The sequence below is a fragment of the Leptinotarsa decemlineata genome, unplaced genomic scaffold (assembly GCF_025532065.1).
Source record: "Leptinotarsa decemlineata unplaced genomic scaffold, Ldec_3_MD MMD2_tig00026336_RagTag_RagTag, whole genome shotgun sequence".
Taxonomy (NCBI): domain Eukaryota; kingdom Metazoa; phylum Arthropoda; class Insecta; order Coleoptera; family Chrysomelidae; genus Leptinotarsa; species Leptinotarsa decemlineata.
The window spans coordinates 10,507,827-10,527,361 of record NW_027412692.1 but is presented as its reverse complement, the minus strand read 5'-3'; the positions used below and the strand labels follow the sequence as shown (position 1 = coordinate 10,527,361).

The following is a 19,535-nucleotide window of genomic DNA, read 5'->3' as shown; positions in this document are numbered from 1 at the left end:
ACTGAATAGAGAAAAGTATCTTCTGTATAATTCAGTGTTCATATAGAAGTATTTGTTTCGAAAGAATTTTTTTCTTTCGTGTAATTCAATGTTCATATGAAAGTAGCTGTTTCAGGAGGACTTTCTTTCAGTTTGTTTCTGAAAGTTACTTCTTTGCATGATCTACACATCCATGTATAGAGTTACTTAATTTCAAATTGATTACTTTCCTTCCTTTCTTTGGAAGATTCTCTCATCCATTTTTTTGTATCAGATGGAGTAGTAGAAAGCCAAAAACTTTCTTTCCCAAAAATGTTAAATTTACCTATTTAAGCAGTATTTCCCCTCTACAATTCTGGTACATATTTTATTATTTTTATATATTCATAAGTATTTCAAGGATTATATGAACTTTAATTTTTTTATCCATGTAATTAGGCTGTAATAGCTTGTGTGGATAATAAATAAATAAATAAATAAATAAATGTTCTTTTTACTATCATGGACGGTTGGCTTATTTGATTGATTTTTTTCTTGTTCAACCAAGTGGGGAAAGTTCACATATCCAATTAAAAAACATATAATATAAATTAAAAGATGTAATATAAATAAAAAATATAACTGATACAAAAAAGAAATGTAATTACTTATTCTATTTCATCACCTCATCACGGTTTCAAAATTTCTATAGTATTGAATTTCCACTTCATCATCGACCTACACAATATGACTACATTCCGTATAATTGAGTTCCTAAACTGTGCAAATGCGATAAATTGGCAGAAAGTTCTCTAACAGGGAAGTTTTCAGGAGTTTCTTGTCCATCAAAACGAAGTTCATCAGAATGGAACGCTTACCAAAAACCGCAAAATGACGATACAGCCGCATTCGAGAAAAGTTATATTTAACATTGTTGCTTTGTACGGAAAAGGCAAAACTTTCGCTGTTCGTTCCAATAAAACGTTGGAAACGAACAGCCGTCGAATAACGACAGATAGTTTGGAGTTCCAAATGTGTGATGGCAGATAATAATGGATTTGTAGAAGTTGTGATTCGTGAGTTTTATTTTCACCAAAGCGATGAATCGAAGCATGCTACGCTTCTGTTACTGAAATTGAATAAAAGTGAACTTTCCGATATAAATATAGTATTCATATGATCTGATTGAATTTACGGTTTTTCGACTTTTAGCCCTCTAGAACAACGGTTAGCCCCACCTAGGAAAATCAAAGAAATTCATGGTTACTAGCACATTAAAAGAGCTACAACGAAACAAAACTAGTTTTCACATCGAATAAATTAGCAACAAAACATGGGCAGCAGGAAACAAGATTTCAATAAGTTTCCTTGAGTGTCATTAATAAATGAAATGACCGGAAATCATATTATTTTTCATGCTGGGAACTTGACCAAGCGTCTTCAGTTAAGACCAGCTCCCTTACCCTTTTAGCTGATTCTTGTCGAAGAAAGACAAATGGGTTCATGACTAAATAGATATTGACGGAGATATTGACTAAGGAGATATTGGCGGTAATTGAAGGAAAATGTTGAGATCAACTTATACGAAAGAAATTAAATGAAAGCAGAGAAACTAATAAGAGAATATTTTCCCAACTTAATGGTTTAATTTCCACATTTCCTCTTCTTTTATAACATGTTCAACACATTTTTTCGGAATCGGTATTTTTAAGGACACCTTAAAGAGTATTTTGATATCTTTCATTTCAATTGTCGTGTTTTTTTTGCAACAAATCCCTTTATCTGAGCCCAAACTACTTCAATGGGATTTATTAGAACATACTATGGACATCACTCATTTTTAAATCGTACTTCCATCAAATGGTATGTTTTTTCATAGAAGTCATGCATAGATTAGTATTCTTTCAAGTTTTCTGAAATGATAATTTGCATATTCCATTACAATCGCAGAGACATTTGCTTCATCATAATCGCCAGAATACTGATTGGAGACCTTGATAGCCTAGAACATCGAAGAAAGGAGGAGACTTGGCACATTTGCTTTCAGCAAGAGCGGTACATATCAGGAATACGCGACGGACTGTGACTGCTCATCGTTCTGGGGTTCAACTCAGTACACTTCGAACTTCGCTGTTTGAGAAGTCTTTCATTTGGAGAATAGCGTTGGTGTGGAATAAACTGGCTGAGAACGTTTCTCCAAATGAATTTAATCTCCAGCAATTCAAATCCAATGTGAATCGCTCTTTTCGCACAGACACCGCTCTGAAAGCGTCTTGAGAATTTTTCTGTAGTGCTTGTGTTTTGTCCTCAAAAAAATGCCTTCTAATTTCACGTCTACACTCGCTTATCTGCCTCAGATAATGTCTCATTCAGCAGAAACTCAATTATTTCAGAATTTCAAAGTTTGGTCCTCTTTCAAGGCTTCCATTATTTTGTCGAGGATCGTTATTTTTTCCTTGAAATAAAATGATTGTACAGGCACGGTTTGCATTCCAAGAGATGGTTTTGGTGATTTCACAAATCTCTAACCTTTCTTCGATGCTCCAGACTTTCAAGGTTCAAGTTATGTTCACGTCTCCAATCAGGCGGATGGCTCTTTTCTGGATGGAATCCAGCAGCTTCAGGGTATGCTTGGGGGCGGAGCTCCATACATGAGAAAAATACTCCAAAGAAGGTCTGACCTGAGCTTTATGAGGCATCAAAAGTTGTACAGTGTACAGTTTTCTGGTTCGGAACAGTGTTCCAAGCTTTTTAGAAGCAGCTTTTGCAACTCCATCGACATAATTGTGCCAAGACATATCAGTGTCCAATTTAACCCCCAAAAAACTTATCGAAGCAGAAAGCGGTATTGTCTATCCTGATATTATTATATCCGGTTCGGAGACATTTATCTTTTTAGAAAAAACCGATGTCTGGGTAAGCTTGAATTGTTAGTTAGAATTAAACCTGGTTAGTTTCACTCCAATTCGAAATTCTCATCAAGATATGCAACCTCCAGCTGCCGGTGAAGACGTGCCTCCGTAGCCGATGTCCTGAAATCCAAATAGAATGACGAGACAAGTGTGCTGTCGTCATCAGAGCATATATTGGATTCTTCGTTTTTTCCAATGAATCGTTTTCAGTTGAAAATATCATAGAATGCTCAGGAATTTCATTCGACAAAAAAATAAGTCTCAATTAGGGCTTTTGCTACTTTTGAGCACGTTATACTTTGTGATGATTTGAACATCGATATAAGTAAGGACACATTAGACGCGAAACTTCTGAAGGATATTTCCAACTCCTTTAAGATGACATCAATGGTAAAAGATTACACGAGAATTTTCACATCAAGTAATAATAAAACAAGTTATTCATGTATTGATGTTGTTGCAACCAACTTCCCTGAGGTAACAGATGTGATGAATTTTAATCCAGGAATATCGGACCATCATGCCCAAATCATTGATGTCACCTTGGCGTATTCTGCGGAGATGGAAAATGAAAATTCACACTTCACTTTTCGTAGTTATGATGAAAATTCCATAAATGAATTTTTATTCCTTCTACAAAAGACTATACGTAACGATTACTCGTTCAATGAATACAGCGTGAATGATAGTTTCGACAACTTCCTTCTTAATTTCTCGTGGTGTTTTGACATATCTTTCCCCAAAAGAAAAAAAACAAAAGAAAAATATTCTTTGAATAAAATACCCCTACCAGATAAACTTCAGAATGATATGAAAACCCTAAAACAATTAGATTGGCTACGTAAAAGAACTGACAATGAAAACATCAATATTCATTACAAAAATATGAAAAAACATATCATATGAATGAGAATATTCAGGAAGAAAAACAAAAATATTATGGCAATAAAATAAAAAATTCCACCAACAAATCAAAAGAAATTTGGAGTCTCACTAAAAAAGTCACCAAGAAACATAAAACTAGAACAGAATTGGTAATTGCCTACGAGGGTCAGCTCACCTCGGAACTTAACATTATAACTAATCTGTTCGGTCAATACTTATTATCAACGGCTGTTGAGGAAAAAATATCTGCATATTTTGATAAAAACAGATCGAAGACCTGTACACTATCTAAAAACCTTGCAAATTCATTTGTTTTCATACCTGTCACCGAAACAGAAGTTGAAAATGTAATACACGACATACCAAATAAAAAATCCACAGGGCTGGATGAAATCCCAATAAGCATAATTAAAAAATGCTCCAGTATTATTTCACACCATCTAGCAGAAATTATAAATCTATCGGTATTCTCAGGAACATTCCCAAACTTATTGAAAACGGCCGCGATTTTACCAATATACAAAAAAGGCGATAAAACAAATATTGAAAATTATCGACCGATAGCATTATTGAGCATTTTCTCGAAAATAATAGAGAAAGTAGTATGTAACACAACTCAAAAATTCTTTGAAAAATACAACGTACTCAGGTTTTTCAACGGAGACTGAAATCACCAACTTAATACAACACATCAACGATTGCCTTGATAAGGGTGAATATGTCGTTTCACTATCATTCGATCTGACGCGGGCGTTCGATACAGTGGATCGAAGGTTCGTATCAGAAAAAATCGATAAACTTGGATTACGTGGTCCAATAAATAGCTTATAAAAATACGACTATCGTCCTACCTCAAAAAATATAACATTCTTTCCTGTAGACAATATGGTTTTCGAGAAGGTGTGTCGACCCAAGATGCTGTCCTAGACCTAACAACTGAAATGTATTCTGCTATGGATAACAAGAAGGCATCTCTATGTGTCTTCATAGACCTGTCAAAGGCTTTTGACACAGTTAGCCACCCACTCCTTCTTAAATCACTTGAAAATATAGGTATAAGAGGAACAACACTAAAGCTGTTTCAGAGTTACCTGCTAAACAGAAAGCAATGCGTAAAAATTGGAAACCACAAAAGTCAATACAAGAATATAGAATATGGTGTGCCTCAGGGAACTACCCTGGGCCCAATTCTTTTCAATATTTACCTCAATGACTTATTCTCAGTACCAACAATAGGAAAAATTTTCACATATGCTGATGACACAGCCATTATTTATGAGGACACTACCTGGTCTTCCCTGAAAAATAAAGTAGAGATTGATCTCAGAAATATCAGAAAATGGTTTTCACATAAACTCCTCACAATAAATTTCAGCAAAACGTACTACCTACCAATTTATGCTTCTGCGCGCTCCTCACCATCTTTTACTGCCCTCAATGTGTCCAGCTTGTTTAACACACCTGTTAAACAGTTTAAATATCTCGGGATTGTTATAGATGACCAACTCAAATGGGAATCCCATATAATCTATGTAATAAAAAAACTCCAATTTCTAATGCACCGTTTCAAGGTCCTAAGAGACATATTAGACAACAAAACACTCAAAACGTTATATTTCGCTCTCATCCAAACGCATATAACTTACGGGATACTGGCATGGGGATCAGCTGGAAAGACTACTATGAATAAACTGATAATAACACAAAAAAGAATCCTTAAAATAATTTTCAAAAAAAAAGAGGAATCACCCAACAGATGTTCTTTATCACGAAACAAATATATTTGATCCCGTGCAGCTCTTCTTTCTGCTTACTAATATAAAATGCTTCAAATCAAAACAAAAACACCCCAGGATAGAACACGAATACAACACTCGAACAAAACAACTTAACTTCAAAATGCCATTTATGAACAAAGTTGTAGGACAAAAAAGCTACAGCTACCTCAGCCTCAATTTTTTTAATTCGCTACCCAATCAAATAAAAAGTTCAAAAAACCAAAATGAATTTAAAAAGCGATTAAATGACTACATTACCAGTTTGCCACGTACAGAGATACATAAAATAGTGTATTGATAATATTTCTGTGTCTATACATATATAGTTATTAACCTCAAATAGTGTTCTGTTATTATATAGATATATCTTTAAATCGAAAAACAAACTGACCATATGTATGTGTATATGTGTATGTATGTATATATGTGTATATGTGTGTATGTGTGTATATATATATATATATATATATATATATATATATATATATATGTATATATGTGTATATATGTATTTTAGCTAATGTAAGTGTAAATAAGGATATATCTAGGGTTGAATATGAATGTTGTATTTTTATTATTTTATTAGTTTTCTCTAAGTGATTTTAACTTTGATTGTAATTTTCACAGTCACACACAAACTGAAAACAGTTTATGTGACTTCTTAGTTTATTAACTTAACTTGTCTATGTCTATATTCTATATTTTATATTGTACCTGAAGTTAATAAATAATAATAATAATAATGCTGGCTGCCGTTTCTTCAATGGCCTACCAGACAATATAAAATAGCGAGTTTCCTAACACTCCAGAAAGCTGGAGAGCCATACATACAAATGATCCAACAAGCCACATACTTGAACTTAAGCTTATACTACCCCCTACACATAAAAAATATCTATATGCGTCCTCTGGAAAATGCATGCCAAGGCCTAAAAAACGTAATATTTTAACTAGAAAATTGATGGATGTAGCCGTTACTACGTGGTAGGAAATCATTGTGAAGGAAAGAAAAAACATTTGTATGTTATTTACCACTTTTATTTGTAACTAACGTTACAAATAACTGTTATCGACACAAACATTGAAATCCCTCAAAGATCTGTCTCGCAATTATACCGATCAAGAGGTAAAAACTACAGAGTTTTCTATCCACAAGTTATTCAATATAATTATTATATTTCGAAGAGAAATAATGATGAAGATGAACCCCAATGAATAAATTCTTATATGTCTCGGTATGTGGGTAAAGAGTGTTTCAATATGCTTCGAAGAACTCAAATCGCAGTGTATATCTATTATAATTTTCTCTGTGAACGAAATAACAAATACTACAGAGAAAAGTAATGAATAAAATTCAAAATCGTTTTCTTCCAGTGTCAAACAATTCCCGATGAAGAGATTTTTACTTGTGACTGATCAAAACTTTCTGTATAAAACAACACATTCTTCTGGAGTTGTTCGGAAATCCAGAGATTATCTGGAGCCGAATGCGAGATTGGAACAAATCATCCAAACCACTATTCTCTTTGATACGGTGGAGCAGCTCTATTTTTGTCGCTCTTTGTAGCTTCCGGAAAGTTTCAGCGGAAAGTTCAATTGGGTTATAAACCAAATTGCACCTGTATTCCCAATTCAGAGCAATAGAAAATATCGATTCGGCATCCCTAGTGAATTATTCATGATTTATGATTTTTCCCATGAAATTGAAAATATTTTGTCCGGTTGAAAATGAGGTGGATTTGAACAATTTCATGACGGAGTGATTTATATCAGTTACAAAAAACGTTTTTCACCGAATGATGTTGGAAATTCATATGAAAAATGTACTCCACATCCTGAAAAGAAATCAATGGTTTATGTGAAATTTTTGGGATGATTTCATTGAATTGTTCGAATATTCATTCGTGAAAATTCGGCGAAATTCCAGCGGTATAATAATAACTTTCAATGTCCAAAAATTCAACATTTCGATTTCACTTGCGTTGACACGGTCGCGACTTCCCATCTAGCTGGAAGTTCGAAGTCTGTTGAAACTGCAGCATTGTCTGGTGAGAAATTGAAAAACAAATACCAAAATCTTGGTAACAACTATCTGTTCCATCCAGTGCCGGTTGAAACTTTTGGTGTTCATAACGTATTCCAAAAACACTTTATTGTGAGATTTTCACTAAATTGTTTTACAAAAACGCAACACGTGTTTCCAAAAAACGACAAAAGCAAGCCATGGATCTGGTCTACCCATATTCAAGATGCGATAACGTTAGTTATAAGACATTGACATATGTGGGGGAACCAAACAGGAATATTGCCCGTTTTTTAAAGAAATAAGGCGTAAACGTAGCTTATAGAACGAATAATAACCTAAGTAAATTTATTAAAAACAATAAGGACAAAACTTTGCTGTCGGATAGATCAGGAGTATATAAGCTGACTTGTGGCTCTTGTCCAAAACTGTATATTGGCCAAACAGGACGAACATTTTTCCAACGAATTAAAGAACATAGGAGTAGTTTTGTAAATAGAAAGACCAATTCCACATTTGCAAACCATCTTTTATCAGAAGGACATGAGTTCAATCATGAGTACGAGGTGGTACATTTAGAAGAGAAGAGTTTGAAACTTAATCTTCTAGAATGTTTAGAAATCAATAGATTCAGGAATTCGGGTAATTTACTGAATGATCAATTAGAAATCAATAACTCTCCGTTACTGAATATATTTTTTCAAATGTGAAAATGGAACATAAGTGCAGGTAATTTAATTCGTTAGAAACTCAGGTAAAATATCAGCTACTTAAAATTCAGGTACTTCGTTTACAGGTACTTTGATTTCAGGTACTCCATAAACTATATATATATTTAGTATTGAATGTGTAGAATTAGTTGAAAAACACGCCAGATGAAGCCATTGTATGGCGAAACACGTGTTGCGTTTTTGTAAAACAATTTAGTGAAAATCTCACAATAAAGTGTTTTTGGAATACGTTAGTTATGGATTTTCATCAAGTATCGGCCGATTCCATCATATATTTGGTGTTTATGGCCCGGAGTCTCTGTTATTCATTCATGAACTCGGAAGGAGAGTAAGCCAAGCAACGGAAGATCACCGTTCTACCTCTTTTTTTATAGAAAGAATTAGTATTGCTATTCAACGTGGCAATGCTGCCATTTCAATCTAGCAGACCACTATTATAATATTTATGCAGTCATTGTTCACTGTGTTTCTGGCGTTGAATTTGGTCATTATGACGGACTGGTTTAAGTTTGACGATATAGTCGTGTCACGAAGTGTTCTGGCGATGTATTGAATCTATTGGAGGCTCTGTAGACACCCTGTGTTTTGTTTTATGAGAGAGAGGACATTGGCAGATCAAGATCTTCAGATAATGTGCTGCTGCAGGTTTTTCCGGGTTTTCCTGCAGCTGAAAAAGCAAATGCGCCACTGGAATCAATACAGTTGCCCCGGAGCGCCAATTAGTTTTTATTGTTGTTTTCATTTTTATCGTTGTTTCATAGTAATAATGAATCTAATATGTTGAAAAAACAGAAAATCGTTTCATTTACACATTTTATAACTCAAGAACGGTTAAATAGATTTTGATGATTTATGATTTATTGAATTAGTATCAGCCATGTATAGCAGAATGACTTTTGAGAAATTCGAAAAGTTCAGATACATCAAAAATTAAACATGTTTATCATATTTGTGAATAAATCTCCTCGCCATGAGAATGAAAATCGAGTTTTCCAATACGGAATACTGCGAATAAATCCACTGCCGATAAACAAGAAATCGCACGAGAGAAGAGCCATGTTCAGTGTTGCCAAGTCTACAGTTTTTGCAGTAGATATTCTGTATTAGCTTTTGAATTACTATTCTATTGGCAACATATTTCTAATTACTTATCTTTGGCTTTTTGTGATATTGGCAACAAATAACAAAACTGTTGCCAAAAGAGTTGCAATTACTAGAAATAGTCGATTATGCCACAGTTTCGACTTTTGAGTGGGTGTTTCCTTCGAAAGTGGTAGTTTGAGTAGTAATTTGAGCAGTGTTTCGATGGAAACAAAGATGAACTGGCAATAGTATTCATCGACAATGAAGACACGTTCGTTCTTCTAGAGTCAAGTGATGTAGCGGCTAGAAATTTCGACATCAGACAACATATTTTGATTTCTTGATTTGACTTTTAGGGGCATATAACAAATAATCTAGTCAAGTTACTATATCACTCAGAACATGATGAAATAGTTGATTTCTCAACAGTTTTGACTTCTGAGTGGATCCATCTACGAAAGAAAATCAAAGCACCAAGTGTCAACTTAATTATCATACAAAAAACAGGAGGTGTAATTGAAAAATGTTCAAAAATAGCGTGAACCATTGACAGGAAAGTTTCCCTTAGAAATCGACAGTATGTGTGGAATTTTCAAAAAATAAGGTGAAAATTCGGATTCCGTTTTTGACAGGAGGTCGAGAAGTTGGAATGATGATGCTCGCCCTGGACGTCCATCAACAACCGAAGAAAATGTTGAGGAAGTGAAGAAAAATGTTATGGAGAATCGTCAAATCACTATTAGAGAAGTTGCTGAGGATTAGATCAGATTAGATGAGATTGTCGGGGAGCTGTCCCATGGCCTGATTCACTGCGACCTTTGTGATGATCCTTGGTTGCTAGAGCTTGATCTCTTTGAAGAGACTCCATGGCCTTGACGCTAACCCCTTCATATAGCTGGAAGCCTCTGGTTTCTCTTCCCCGCATCTTGCTATCGCTTCACATTCATAGAGCACATGCAGGCTTGGCGATGATTTCTTCACGAACTATTTGGTTTCTTCACGAACTATATGGTTTTATTTGTGGCCGTCTGCCTGTTAAGTTCCCCTATATAGTCTCCAATAGCTGCTACTTCTGTCTAAAACACAGTTGCATTATGTCATTTCACGTCTTTGCTCTGCCTCCGTATATACCGGCTCCCACTCCTTCTTGGGTCTTTGAGCCATCTGTATCCCAAGTTTCATCCGCTTTTACCGGTGGGCCGTTTTGCCAGTCCTCTCTACTTGGTATGATGATTTTGAAATCTTTTTGAAAGTTGTACTGCGGAACTGTGTTATCCACAGGCATTCCTGATATTGGATCTGCCTTCAGTTCATTGTACAGTTAAAATATTCTGCGCCGTGTGACTGGCTGATTAGAGTTGGCCCCTGCATTAGTCTGTGTCTCACCAGTCGAGCTTCTCTTTGTATGTAGATGTGTAATGGTGGAAGTCCGAGTAGTACCTCAAGTGCTGCAGTTGGGCTCCCGAAACACTTAGCCACGACAGCCTTTGTATGCCGCCTAATAGCCTAGCTGAGGATATCGCTCAAGAATTTTCGAATGATCTCAACGACGATCCAGATTTTCTTAAAAGGGTTATTACTGGTGACGAATCATAGGTATAAGGTTATGACATCGAAACCAAAGTAAAATCATCCCGATGGAAAAGCCCAGGAGAACGAAGACCGTACGTCAAGTTCGATCAAATATCAAGGTTTTGCTCATTGCTTTCTTTGATTGCCGTGGCGTAGTACATCAGGAGTTCAATAAATGATAAATGAATAAATATTTTCTGATACATTTTTCGAACAGACAGACGCTGGATGTTTTATGATAGGTAGGTAGATAGGTCTAAAGTGAGTGGGTCTATTCGACCCTCCACCGCAACCCGCAAGGGTTTATTGTGGCTCACACCGATTCTACTCGGCCAAATAAACCCAGCGTCTCAACGAAGCTGATTACTTTGTATGGTGTGTGGTCTTTCAGGTCAAATGGTGAGATTACGGATCTGCCGAGCTCTAAGAACCCGATTCAGGCCCCAACGGGTCAAGCACAAAGTATATGCTCTGCTGTTTCATCATTTTCCAGACAAAGGCGACACACACTGTCTTCCGACAGTCCAAGTCTCTGCATATGATGATTCAAATGACATTGACCTGTAAGAAGGCCTGTTAGACATCGTAGTTCATCCCTACTGTAGTCCAACAACTGTTTAGTATCGAGCTTGGAAGGGTGAATAAACATCTTGGAGTGAGTCAATCCTGGAAGATTCTGCCAGAAGTCCATAAATCTTCTTGCCATCCAGGTGTTCAGTGTTTGTTTGGCAAAGCCCAAAGCGATGCCAATGACAGGTTCTGGTCTGATGAAGGTGCTTGCAGCACCTCCCTTTGCAAGAGAGTCAGCAGCTTCATTGCCTTCCAGGCCAGTATGGCCAGGAATCCAGACCAGTGACAATCTGTTAAGTCTTTCTATCGAGGAGAGTCGTTTTTGGCAGTTTGCTACCAATTTAGACGTTGCTCGGTAGGAGCCAAGAGCTTCCAACGCCGCTTGACTGTCCGAGAATATTTTTATTGACCTCTGAGTGAGGTTGGATTTATCCAATTTCTCCGCACACAATTCAATAGAGTGAATTTCCGCATTAAATACAGTCGCTCAAGTTCCTAGGCAGGTAGATAACTATGTGCTAGGTATACGACTGAAACACCTGCAACAGAACCGTGAGGTGTTTTTGATCGATCTGTGAACCAACAACTATCTCTCCCGGAGAATCCAGTGCTCTCTACTCGGGAATAGTACTTTATAAGGCAGTTCGTAGTTGACAGTTGGAGGCATAAAGTCAGAGGTCATTTCCAGAATGCTGTGACTTCCAATGCCAACCAACAGTCTGTTGCACTTTGCATTTAATTGATTTGTGCGATTGGCAATATGCACAATTCTGTATGCAGTCCATCTAGCCTCTCTCTCCAGAAAAATGTGGAGAGGAGGTAGATCTAGAAGGATCTTTATGGCCGCTAACGGTGTACTACTGATGGCACCACTGATAGCCAGACAAGCCTTTCTCTGTAAGCCTGAGAGCTTCGCTCGGACCGTTTTCTGTAAAGCCTTTGATCACCATGCAATTGCACCATAAGTGATCATTGGTCTGATAATCATCAAATAAATCCAATGGAGTTGTTTGGAACCTAAATCCCAAGTTCCACCACAAATCCTGCGACATGTCTTTAGTATTCTAGTGTTATTCTCAAGAATTTTACCTTCAATGTATTACTTCAATTACTCCTTTGCTGTATCGATAACATCTGTAATGAAATTTCTCGCCAGTTCAGTTATTTTGAGTATCCATCAAATTACATAGGTATAATGCGAAGTATATCTATGACAAATATTGAGACACGGCTCTCATAATTCAGATAATCCAAACTGTGAAAGGGTGCCTCTCTTGTTCGTGATAATAAAATGACACCTTCACTTGAACTTAATTATGTGAGGAGTTTCTAACAAACTTAATTTTATGTGGCTTCCTTTGTTAAGTAAATTTTCTTCATAAATTTCAGAGGCGTCCAAAACAATCCTCGAAGTTACTACAATGTTGCAAACGTGGTCGATACTAACCTCCTCTTGTTAAGTAGATTCCACGCTCAAGTCTGATCAAAACTCGACAGGTTTCTCTAAGATAATTCAGATTGTTGGTTCAATTATTCGACACATTTGAAACTTTTACACGTGATCACTGGAATTTAGTTCTCATACAGACTCGCAGATATTGAAAATGTCTTTGGCACTTCGCAACAGATTTTCAATGTGCCAGAAACTCATGTTTCGAAGTCAGCCAATGTTGGGTTAAGATTCAAGGGATTTTTTTATAACAAATTCAATAGCAAAAAACTTGCTCCACATACTAGGTGAGAAGAATGTTACTGCCCTGTCGTGTGGAAGTGCTCATCAATTTACAGGTAACCGGGTAATTAAGTTCACTATGTTAAAATCAATGTGTACTTGTCGTTTCCTGATAATGTTCATTGTGATCATTCATTTTCAACTTTTCCTTATTTGAATTCACATTGTAATGGAACGAGCTCATTAATTTTCAGGTAATCGGTTAATTAAGTTCCATATGCTAAACTCAATGTGTACATGTCGTTTCCTGATGATGTTCATTATGACCATTCATTTTCATCTTTCCATTATTTGAATTCACATTGTTATGAGGTCATCAATTTTCAGGTAACCGGGTAATTAGGTTCAATATGCTAAACTCAATGTGTACTTGTCGTTTCCTGATATTTTCCTGTGTGACCATTTATTTGCAACTTTCCAATATTTCAATTTGTATTGTTATGGAATGAGTTCATCAATTTTCAGGTAACAGTGTAGTTGAGTTCAATGTGCTAAACTCAATGTGTACCTGTTGTTTCTTGATATTGTCTTGTGTGGCCATTTATTTTCAACTGTCCATTATCTGAATTTATATTGTTATGGAATAGGCTCATTAGGTAATCTTCAGGTAACATGGTAATTAAGCTCAATATGCCAAACTCATTGTGTACTTGTCGATACAGGTAATGTATCTTCAATTAAAAGCTACTGAGTACTACTCATTTATAAGCTCAAAATAGCGAAATTAAAGTTAGTATCAACAAACAACCATCATTCGAACTTGAAGGTTTTCCGATTTCTCATTTACTTCATTAAAACATAATTGAAAGTTTTCGTTGTTCAGATTCAATATAAACACATTTAAAACCGAATAAACATCATGAACAGGAAGATTTTTCAATATTTCTTTTAGCTCCAGTGAAGCGGTCATTATTAAACCATTCCACAGTATCTGTTACTGAAATTGAAAAGAATATAACGTAACGCACAGAAAGTTCTCAACAATGACTGAAATATCGATAGACTCTTTGTAAGAATGATTAATCTCAATTTGAATGGCAAAGCATCGCTTCTTTTGTTGAAAGATATTATTAATTTCCGTCTCTTTTTGTTTTTAGTTCGTACGTGCGAGTAGGATACAATAGATTTATTTGAAACATTTTTGAATGATTTCGAAGTTTTTTCTTACAAAAGAGATCACAATATCAGCAAGGTTCATTCAGTAACAATAATACCAAAAAATTTCTGGCCCAGCGTAGCTAGGTTTTCTTTAGAATTACAGCATGTGAAATAGCATACATGTTTTCTTTAAAAAATTAAAGAAAACTCTTTTCGCGTAGGAATTAGATGTAAAATGAAATTTAGGGCGTTCTACATCAAGAAAAAAATGTTTTCAACCAGTAATAAAAAAATCTATGTTTATAATATTCAGGAGGACTTTCTTTCAGTTTCTGTCTGAAAGTTTCTTCTCTGCATGATCTACACATCCATGTATAGAGTTAGTTATTTTCAAATTGATTACTTCCTTCCTTTCTTTGGAAGATTACCTCATCCTTCTTTTTGTATCAAGATGGAGTAGTAGAAAGCCAAAAACTTTCTTTCTCAAAAATTATAATTATCCTTATAATTCGATAGACTCTTCAACTGAGATATTATTGAAAATAGAAACAAATTGTTGAAGTTCATGATTCATATACATACAACCCTATTTTTTTTATTGGAAATACTTTTCTGATGGAAAACAAAAGAGGAAAGCAATGTAAGACGTTTCATTGAAAAAAAACAATTCTAACATTCTACGATTTTATTCAATATCAGCCTGATGAATTACGTATAGTCGAAGTTAACAATTTTGTGCACATTTAAAGTTGGCGGCACTTTCAAAGGCCAAAAAGAAAACAATACATAGAAATAATGCCACTGCCAACTAGTCTACGTGGACTGAAGAATTGACGGTTCGTATTGGATAATTTTTACTAACCGAGCTTTATGATTGGCTGAAGAGTCATAAAATTAAACTTGAAGTCATGTTACGATGACGAATAGAAATCGGGGAATGCGGCCTTTGTTATCGCCGACGTGTTCAGTTCAGGAACTGATCGCAATTTGAGTGTTGAAATTCGATATTGGTGCAGTTATAATTTTCTAAAAGTTTTTGTTATCCATTTGAAATGTGGCGTCCTTGGACAAGTACTAATAGTAATAACGAGTGTGATAACAAAGCAGACTTTTTCCAGTGTAGTGATTCCAATAGCGATGGTGAACACTGCGAAAAAGAGATACCAGTGAATAAGATTCGTATGCATTTGAAAATTGAAACATAGAGAGTATATATCAATGTATATAAGAATCTACATCTCAAAGTTAACAAACTATTACAAGCAACATCAGATTTGACCAAAATTCCTCTCTCAACTGTACGTAAAATAGTCAAAAACCTTATGAACGCAAGACGCGATGTGATACAGGATTACCAAAACCTTTAGATGTTCATCCAATAAAATCATTGAAAAAACAATATACGACTGTTACAAAAGCAATGAGATTCCTACAACTGAAATCATAAGGAACGAAATTGAAAACTTCCGGCCATAACGTGAGCTGCTGTGACAAAACTCTTCAGAATTGGATAAAGAAACTATGATTTAGATTTAAAATAATGAACAAACGTCAAGCAGAAGAACAGTGGAATTGCGTAGCAAATACTTAGAACAAATAACTAAATATAGACAAGAACAACGACAAATTTTCTATATGGACGAAACTTGGTATGACACTCAAGACACAGTTACGAAAGGGTGGACTGATGGTTCGAGAATGTGTACGCCTAACATGCCTCCAAACAAAGGATCGCGACTAATCATTGTGCATTGCGGAGGAAGTAAAGGGTGGGTCCCGAATTATTCGAAATTATGTGGAAAAAAACTTGGGGACTGCAATGTTGACTATCATGAGAACATGGAAGCTAACATTTTTGAGAAATGTTTTGAAAACACATTGATCCCATTGATGTAATAGTTCTTTCTTGACACCGTTTCCTATCATTCGCGACAGCTCATCAAAGTACCGAATAAAAATTCGAGGAAAGATGAAATACAAAGTTTTAATGGATAACAATTTGTATTTTGAAGATTACTATACCAAAAATCAATTACTTGAAGTTTTACAGACAAAAACATTGAAAAAGTGTATGTCCTTGATAGTATTGCTAAAAAGTATGTACACACCATACTAAAAAGTATGTACACACCATACTGAGACTTCCCCCCTATTTTTGTGTTTTCAATCCCAACAAGTTGATTTGGGGAGATTGGATACTTCCATATTAGTAGTGGAAATAAATTCATCATTGATTTAAAAGACGATAGTGATAGTGGAACAGAGAATATGGAAGAGGAATTATCAGAAGCTTTCGAAGAAAGTTAGTAAGTAATAAAAATCTTTTTTGTAATTATTATTTAAATCCAATAGACTCTTTTACTGAGTTATTATTTAAAATGAATACTATTTGAAAGAACTGCTGAGCTGCAATCCTATATTTTTCGTTAGAAGTGCTTTTTACATTGGAATCCGAAAACGGAAAGCAATGTTAAACTTTTCATTGAAAAAAAAACTGACATTCCACGCTTTCTTCCAGTAGCGTCTTCATTGGTGGTGAACAATTCAGAAGAGCCTAATGAGTTTTGTGCGAAATATTCCTGATAACTTCACTCTTTCACTTCAATCTTTCAATAGAAACCTACACACAGCATACAATTTTCTATCTACATTAATTCCTTCCCAATGATTGCTTTAGGATAATTTTTTTTATATTCCAAATCTAGTTTTCGAACATAATCCACAATATTTTCAAGCATCTGTTGGATATTCTTCGTAAGCTTCCTCCCCAAATTGTGGGAGTTTTATTAAACACCGAAAAGAAACACTCACCCTCAACTCTCAAAGAACCTAACCCCACAACTAGTCACGAGAAGTTATTCCTGGGCTCCTCGATCGTGATATCACATTTCAACCGGGCCGCGCACAACTGACACTCTCTCCCCAAAAATCCGTTAGCGACTGACGAAGAACCTGAAAATTTATCGCTGCAGCCCTAACGGCACAAGCGCGCACAAATTCTACTTTGTAACAAACTATAATAGTTTAGATCTTTTCTACGAGGCGCTTATCCAGTACAATAGCAGCAGTTTTCATGGATAATTACAGAGGGAAATTGGAGGAGTTGAAAAAGAAGGATATTAGTTCGATGAAACTTCTCTGAATGAATTTTTGAAATTTAAACAAGTCCATAATCTGTACTGGCCACAAAGATTGCCAAATTCGCTTCCTCTGTAGCTCTATAGAATAAAAACCTCGATCGCGTCACATTAATTCTAATTTTCGAATGTATAGGAGACTAGTTGTTGCCAATGGCTTCGCCCGTGTAGAATTTGGTTTGTCACATTAAGTTTCCTGACAGACCATTTTAAACGAATAGTTACAATATTTTTTATTAACCCATAATTTCAGGTTTCCAACTTCAAAACTGACGAAATTCAATAAAATCTTTGAGACCCTATTTTTCCTCCTTGGGAGTGGAAATTCTTAATTGCTATACAAAGAACCTGCGCTATATTTTACGCTATACAAAGAACCTACCTGCACATTTCAAGATTTTAGGTTCAGTAGCTTCGGCTGAACGTTAATATAATATTTCATGTTACTCGTATAATTTTGATATTGTATGTTCTCATCTTATCTTATTTTATCTGTTTGTTAGTTGTCTTCATTTACTCACTCCATTATTTACTCGTATTCCATGTTATATATTAATATTATTAGCTCTACTTGATTTATTTCATCTGCGTATTTTTATTATTCTATCTGTTGTATATGTTTATTTTATTTATATTTTTATAATTACATTTATATTTATATTCAACCTGGCAATGCTGCTTCAGTACTTGGAACTATTCCTCCTTCACATAATTTTGATGAGATCATGCATTGCCCTAATTTCAGTACGGAACTGAAACCTTTTCGAAACAAGCCAAAATATGTGGATATTTATCAGTCTCCTATCAAGGTTAATTCACAAGTGATTGATCCACCTTCTTCTTTTTCAGTGCGGTCAGTGGACTCAGGTCATTCTTGGCCCCAAAAAATGAGTTGCATTTCTCGTAGAATTGGTACCATTTCAGTGGAAGCGCTTCTTGAAGCAAGAGCCGAATCGATCCCTCTACGAAACCCTTTTTCACTTGGAAGGATCGATCGCAGCTTGAGAAATGGTTCTTATGGAGATTCTGTGAAACGTGTTCTTCCTTACGAATCAGTAGAGAGTTGTCCTGAAAATCTAGAGAAGAAAATTGGTTTGGATAATTTAGGAAACACTTGTTACATGAATAGCATTTTACAAGTGTTGTTCATGACGAAGAATTTCAAGAACGAAGTTTTAATGATGAACGAGAACGAGAATGTTTCCTGCTTATTCATCAAACTCAAACAACTGTTCATGCAGCTGCAGTTTCGTAAGAAGGTATCATCTTTCCCTCCAACCGATTTCCTGGAGTCTTTGAAGTCCACTAGATACTCGTTAGGACAACAAGAGGATTGTTCCGAATTCTTGGGGTTCTTGTTGAATACTCTTCGTGAGCAAAACAATAGCAAAATCAATACTCCCAGCCGCTCTGGACTGAATGATTCCGTACAACCCATCTCGTCTTGTGTTTGTAAATCTTTTGCTGGAAAAAAACCTCACTTGTTTACTTTGTGGTAAATGTTCAAGAAGTACTGAAAACTTATGTGAATTTCTGGAACTTCATCTAGCTTTTCCTAATACGACTAATTACCAGTCCGTGCAAAGCTTATTGTTAAATCATCTCAAAATGGAATTTTTAACAGGTGATGATCAACTGTATTATCAAACATGTGCCAAACTAACTGACTGTTATAAGGAAACAAGTATAGCTGAGGCACCAGTCAATCTAATAATAACACTGATGATTTTCAAACAAGACTCAACCTCTAACGGAAGCAAGAAACTCTTTGGAAGGTTCGAAATAGATGAACATTTCAACCTAGCAGACCACTGTTATAATATTCATGCAGTCATTGTTCACTGTGGTTCTGGCGTTGAATGTGGTCATTGGTCAAAGAAGAAACGGACTGGTTTAAGTTTGACGATAGTCGTGTCACGAAGTGTTCTGGCGATGCATTGAATTTATTGGAGCCTCTGGAGACACCCTACATTTTGTTTTATGAGAGAGAGGACATTGTTAGATCAAGATCTTCAGATGATGTGGTGCTGCAGGTTTTTCCGGGTTTTCCTGCAGC

At 35.5% G+C, this 19,535-nt stretch overlaps 1 protein-coding gene across 1 annotated transcript in view; it reads right to left on the bottom strand.

Annotated features, from left to right (window-relative positions):
• The window catches only part of LOC111503713 (uncharacterized), a 309,095-nt gene extending 291,788 nt beyond the window's left edge, over window positions 1-17,307 (bottom strand). The window contains exon 1 of the mRNA XM_074183331.1: window positions 17,154-17,307. The gene's annotated coding sequence lies outside the window, so the exon portion shown is untranslated. The remainder of the gene's footprint in view (window positions 1-17,153) is intronic.
• Window positions 17,308-19,535: the final 2,228 nt, after the last annotated feature.